Consider the following 6,204-nt stretch of genomic DNA (forward strand, 5'->3'; position numbering starts at 1 on the left):
TCATTATATACACATATGCAAGTTTTGGTCTTTGCGAACACATATGACAACATTTTAGAAATTGCAACAGTGATGCCAATATATTTCTAAGCGACTATAACAAGCAACTTGTAGTTTCTTGATACACTTCGGAGCTGCCGAATGCACTTAGTATATAATATTTCCACTGCAGCTAATAGTATGTTTGCACTGCTTACTTAGTAAGCATAACCAACTAAATAGAGAGCTCCTATGCTTCTTAATTTACTTAAAAATAAAGTAAGGAAATCAAGACCAAAAGTGTCGAATGTCACATTGCAAATTATCGAAATTTGACATTTTTAGCACTTGAAGCAAGATGTAAACATAAATAAAAAATCTATAAGTTAAAATAGAAAATTGAGAATGTTTTGAAATATTTGTTGCTCATAAATGATATATATAACTGTTGTATAAAATATATAAATGAGTTTTTATGTCAGTTAATTTCGTTATATATAATAATTTTAATAATGTATTACATATGTCATTAAATATTCCGTTATTAGGTTTCATCTTTTATTTAAAACAGAAAAGGACAACAATGTGTTGGCGTTTACGGAAGGTTTCTATAAACGTGAAAGTTTCTTAATAACCTTAATATAATTACGATAATTATATTATTATATTATATTAAATATATGTTATATATATATAATTACATTATTTTCTTGAGAAGAATTGTAAGAAAGGGTCGTAAAGGACGGATTAGTTACTATATTTTTTTTTTTTTAATACATAATGTTATTCTTTATTTTTTATAGGTGTAGTGTAATTTACGTTTATTTTTTTTTTATTTCTTTACTTATTATTAATATAGTTAGAGTGTATTTAAATTCTAATTTATAAGTTATTAGTGTTATTATTAGTTATTACTTTTAATAAAATTTACTGAAAATTTGAGCTCCGCATCGCCTTATTTCTTCTCCATTTAGATAGAGAATTCAGTGTTGAAACTTCTGGCATAGCTCGTTGAAAGATTTTATGCTCATGTCGAAATTTACTTTGAAAAAATCTGGGCCATTTTTTAGCAATTGTCGGTTGCTAAATCGGTTTCTAGGATATATTGAAGAAAACAGTGATATTTATTGTTTTTAAATAGTTTGTAATATTTTTAATACATTGCACGTTGTTTTCTTTGTGCAAATATTGCTTCATTTATATTGTAAACCATCTCACAATTGTTATATATTAAATTGTCAGCATTTTCTGCGTTTTCTATGCTGAATAAACTAATTTTAACAAAACTAAATATTTTACAATTAAAATTTAAACAAAGAAAAATTCTCTTGCACCTTTTAAAGAATTTTCTAATATATCAAACCCATTTCACAAGCATATATCAGATTTTCCTAATGGAAATGACCAAATCTTAACTAAAGTAACAGAAGTAGTGGTCATTAAATACAGATATATTATGTAATAACACACCTGTGTTTTTGGTTTTGCCGCAATGAAGTTATATTTGAATTTTGATGATATTTTGAAAATTATATATAATATATTATACAATATATAAAAACTGAATTTATTTATAACTTTAAGTAGCCAATGTTCTTTGGTTGTGTCATATTGACGGGCTTGACGTTTAATCGAGTTGGCAACACTAGTATGTTTCACTACTCAAAACGAAAACAAAATGTTTCCCAACAAGAATTGCGGTTTATTAATAAAATTAAATAAAGATAATTATGAGTGATAAGCACGTATGTATGCTAGTTAATATTGATGTTTATTTATAAAACTAAATAATGTTTCAGTTTATTTGCTGTAAGTTCACATCAACAGATAGAACACACTTTAAATATAAAAAAGTGTTAAATATGTCACTTCAACTATTGCTTGAACGTATCGTTTTGTATTCTTCATGAAGAGCTCGTGGTAGTATATTGACTGTTGCTGAGGTAGTCTGTCTTACTCAAAATTTTTCTCATAAAAGTAAAGTAGAGTAGGACGTGGTCGTCAATGGCAGGTGGTTCCTGACATGAATTAGTTTATTAGCGTATATGTTACTTATATTATAATATTATGTATATTTTTTGTGATTATATACTAAAAACTCAAAGAAATAATGCATCAACTCCAAGTAGCAAATGCTGTAATCGCTCCTTTGTCCAATATTTAAAAGTATAGTTGAATTATTTGAATGTGAAAGTTAAAGATATATCCGGTTAATGGTAATAATGAGTTTGAATTGTTTAGTAGTACGTTGTTACTGATTCATTTGTAAACTGAATGACACTCATTTATTCAGAAAAAGTAATCAATTAAAATGAATAACTAATAAACAAAAGCTTATACGGTTGTCAATCAAAACTGATAACATAATCCGGATATTTGTCATCATTTTTTAAACCAAGAACTTTATTATCTTTAAATCAACTTTATTATATAGTTTAGGGATCTTCTCTTGGAAAAACTGACGTAAAAGTTTTTTAAAGCCACATTTTAAATTTCGATTAATCGAATAAGAGAAGTAGAGCAAGTGGGAGAATACAAAAGTGGGTGTAGGATGCCTGTTCATAATGAAATGTATTGCTTAACTTGAAACAATAATATATATAATTATTAAGTAGTTTTTATTCTAATTTATAGATTTATAAATTTAAAATATAATACTAATTTTATTTAATACACTACATAATTAGTTTTAATCGTTGTATTGGTTTTTATTTCAGATGGAAATGTGTTTACCATTATATATTTCATTATCAGTGAAGGACATGAAATGAATAAATTTATCACATCATATTTCATTATCAACAGCGTAATAGAGACAAGGTATTATTCATATAATCTAATACTGATTCTATTAATTCGTAAAATTTTTTATTTATTTGATTAATTCCTGTGTTCACTAAAAATGATCAGTTTGAAATGTATTTATATTCCAGTGCAATGAGGTCCTTGAGTTGTATTGATATTGAAAATATCATATATCTCTTGTGAATGGTTATTGCTGAATAGGCAGATATGCATGAAAACTATCCGAATTTGATATGAGAAGAGTAGATGGTTCTAATAAGCATAGTTCTAGGGACTCATATTTGAAGCGATCGATATCATTTAAATTTAGACAAAATAAAAAATGAAACATTTGAAGCATTTCTTTTTATAAAAATATACTAAAATCACTACAAAACCAAGAAATTTAAAGATGATTTGGATATTAGCAAAGAAAAATTACTTATTTAGTTTTGGCGTTAGATGAAAACGACGAATCTAAGAATATGGAGTCTAATGGAGCGAAGTTATCGAATTTGGTAGTACCAAGAAAATGTATGAACCAATATAATAGACTGGAAACATAATGTTAAATCTTGTAACAAATAATTTAGATACTTTTTATGTCTGACTATTTTAATATCAATAAATTATTGAATTATTTAATCCTTTTTTGAATAAAAATAAGAAATAGCATATCACAATCGAATATAATTTATCTTATTTCAGTTTGTATGGCAATTTAAATTAAAATGAACTTATGAATGTAGAGGAATGTTCGTCGCAACTATCTATTACTATAAATACGTAGTAATAGATGAAATACTGGAAATGGATGATTTCACTCCAGTGCTGAACAACCCTTCTCAAGTTATAAGTAAGTATTTAAACAAAAAACGAAAAATATGAAGAAAGTTTTTAACTCAAATAAATTTTTGCAGATGTTTCGAAATCCGTCATAATATACAGATAAGTACTTACACAACAATCTAAAGCAATCAGGTCCGCGTTTCCGAATATACGAAAGAAATGGAAACTTTGCAGATTTCCATTATATCCAGGGACGGACAATCCGGGTTAATGCAACAACCACAAACGTAATTAATAAATCAAATTGTAAAAATAAGGAGATAATCTAGAGATGTTAATTAAGTAAAAGTTATGCCTAGGCATATTTTAGAAAAATAAACAGAAAGTGACCTAAATAGAATGAGAAGAAATTATAAATCTCGTTACTTTTATAAGAAACATCGAAGAATAAATGTTACTAGTTTAAAAAGTATTAAAAGTTCTGTTTTTAAAATTATGTTGAGGACATTTAATGGCAGCGACAACAAAATATTGGGCTTAAACAAGCTGCTTTGACATTTTTGAGTTCTTGAACTATGAAGTATTTCTTCGTGGTCATGTTGGGTTAGTGTGGTAAAGATAGCGGCAGAGAAATCTGATTTAATGCTGCAATGAGTTTAATTGATTCAATGGGAGTAAATGACTTTTGTACACAAACCTACCTGAAATCTACATAAGATAAAATGATTTAGATAAAAATATATACACCAAGGTTCCCCTTTGATACGGTTGTGTCTTTGGCTTCAAACTAGTCTTTTGAACACGGATTATTACTAGTGTTAAATTTAGGGATAAATTTACAGCTGAAACCTTCAAAAAACAGGCCCTAAGGTCTTTGCCGATTACATTGAATAAAAAAGATTATAGTTGTTATTAATGAATTTATGGTTTGAAAAGTTGATTCTAGAAATAAGATATTGCATCTCTCACTTCGTCACTTATGCTACATTTCTAAAACAGCAGCATAATTACTTCACAATTGTTGAGAGTATCTGCTCTTGTTAATGTGAATCACGGATTATATAGTTTAATTTCATCAATTTTGTCAGTTGTGTCTTCGTTATTTTGTTGGTAAATGGAGCATTTAAAGTTAAGAATATGTTCTCTTAACATTATGGATTGTTGTTTAGAATTAATAAAACAAACTGGTACCGAAAATAAAACCATTAAGAATTGATTGGATGGGTCATGTAATGAGCAAGTCCTAAAATGATATCCACAAGAATCTTGGCGAGGATGCGAACTTTAACACTGGATATAAAGTAGGTCTTATATCTACAGTTAGTTGTAATCAATATACCTATGACATAACTGAAAAGCATAAAAAGTTTTTGAAGTTATATATTTCAATATCATAAAAAGCAGAAAACATTCACATTCACATTAATCCAAATTCCAAATTTTTACATTCCTTTTGGTATTTTGGTTCAATATTAAATTGGTAGTATCTTTTAGATATAATTAAGATGTGTTAAGATCTTTATAGGAATAACACAAATCATATAGATTATGGCTCTGCTGGCAACACAGATAATTGAAAATATGCCCATTCAAGTCGTGGAGCAAAAATTTTTTGAGAGTAGCTTTGGTTGTATGGTTACAAGTTTGCCGGAAGATATACCAATGTCAGAGCTTATCGTGATTGTTTGTGAAGCCTGCGAACCAAATCTAAAAGAAGTTGCGCTGATGCGTTGTACTACAGGCAAATATCCAACGGTCTTGAATGCAAAATCATGCAGAAAAATGGACATTGACTTGTTCTTAAGGCTGCGACGTTTTGAAAATGTTAGGTTCTGCAATCGCGATACATACTTGACTGCGTATGATGTGGTGCAGTTGGGTGTTAGTTTGAACGGAAATCAGCTGTTGAATGACTAAAACGGTATGTATTAACATATTGAATTGTTTTCTTATTTCAAAATCTCCGTATCCTAAAGTCGGTTTTTGTTTTTTTAATATTTTAAAGTTTTATTTCGTAATTATAAACGTCAGCCAATGCCTCATTTCCTACTGGGGTGTTAAAATACATCGACATTTATTTGCAACTTTTGTTTGTACAAAAAACTTGTTGCATACTTTCAGGTAAAGTGTTTAAAAAATGTGAAATAACCCAGCGAGAAATGAAAGAAGGCTCCACATAGCTTTTTAAACAGTAGCAGATGGTTTTCATGATTTCAGTACAGTCATGATAAGACAGTAATTTATGTTTCTTAGAAGAAGATTTTATTTCCAAATTTTCTACTTAGCCCAGAGTAACATCTATTGGTAAGACTGATTCTATGTTAAACCATTAATATGGACCGTGGTCTATATTTCTTAAAATTTTAGCATTTTGTTAGTATGCCATATAACGACTTAAGTAATAGGTTTTGTCCAAAAATGATACAGTCTGTATAGCAATTTTTTCATAGATTTTGACAAAACAAACTACATTCATAACATAAAGAGGTTTTTATCAAATAGTAGTGAATTGCAACAACAAATTTTTTTATTATTTTTAACTAATTGAATTTTTGGCTGACTGTACAGCTGTTGCGAGTTTTCCCAAGTGAACTAGGACTTTAATAATAGAATAATTAATAATAAAATTATTTCAATTATAGTAAGATAATT

General features: G+C 27.9%; 1 long non-coding RNA gene across 3 annotated transcripts; it reads left to right on the top strand.

Moving 5' to 3' along the window:
- The first annotated feature begins 1,640 nt into the window (after positions 1 to 1,640).
- On the top strand, positions 1,641 to 4,065 carry LOC119664877. 3 transcript variants are annotated; one of them, XR_005251305.1, is made up of 5 exons: positions 1,647 to 1,724; positions 1,779 to 1,922; positions 2,697 to 2,799; positions 3,472 to 3,619; positions 3,684 to 4,065. It is a non-coding gene; the product is annotated as an uncharacterized LOC119664877 (long non-coding RNA). The 3 variants fall into 3 exon arrangements; XR_005251304.1 differs by lacking the exon at positions 1,779 to 1,922 and having other exon boundaries at positions 1,641 to 1,724; positions 3,684 to 4,062; XR_005251306.1 differs by lacking the exons at positions 1,647 to 1,724; positions 1,779 to 1,922 and adding an exon at positions 1,934 to 1,990 and having other exon boundaries at positions 3,684 to 4,062.
- Positions 4,066 to 6,204: the final 2,139 nt, after the last annotated feature.

This window comes from Teleopsis dalmanni, unplaced genomic scaffold, assembly GCF_002237135.1.
Source record: "Teleopsis dalmanni isolate 2A unplaced genomic scaffold, ASM223713v2 unscaffolded_contig_2827, whole genome shotgun sequence".
NCBI classification, from domain to species: Eukaryota; Metazoa; Arthropoda; class Insecta; order Diptera; family Diopsidae; genus Teleopsis; species Teleopsis dalmanni.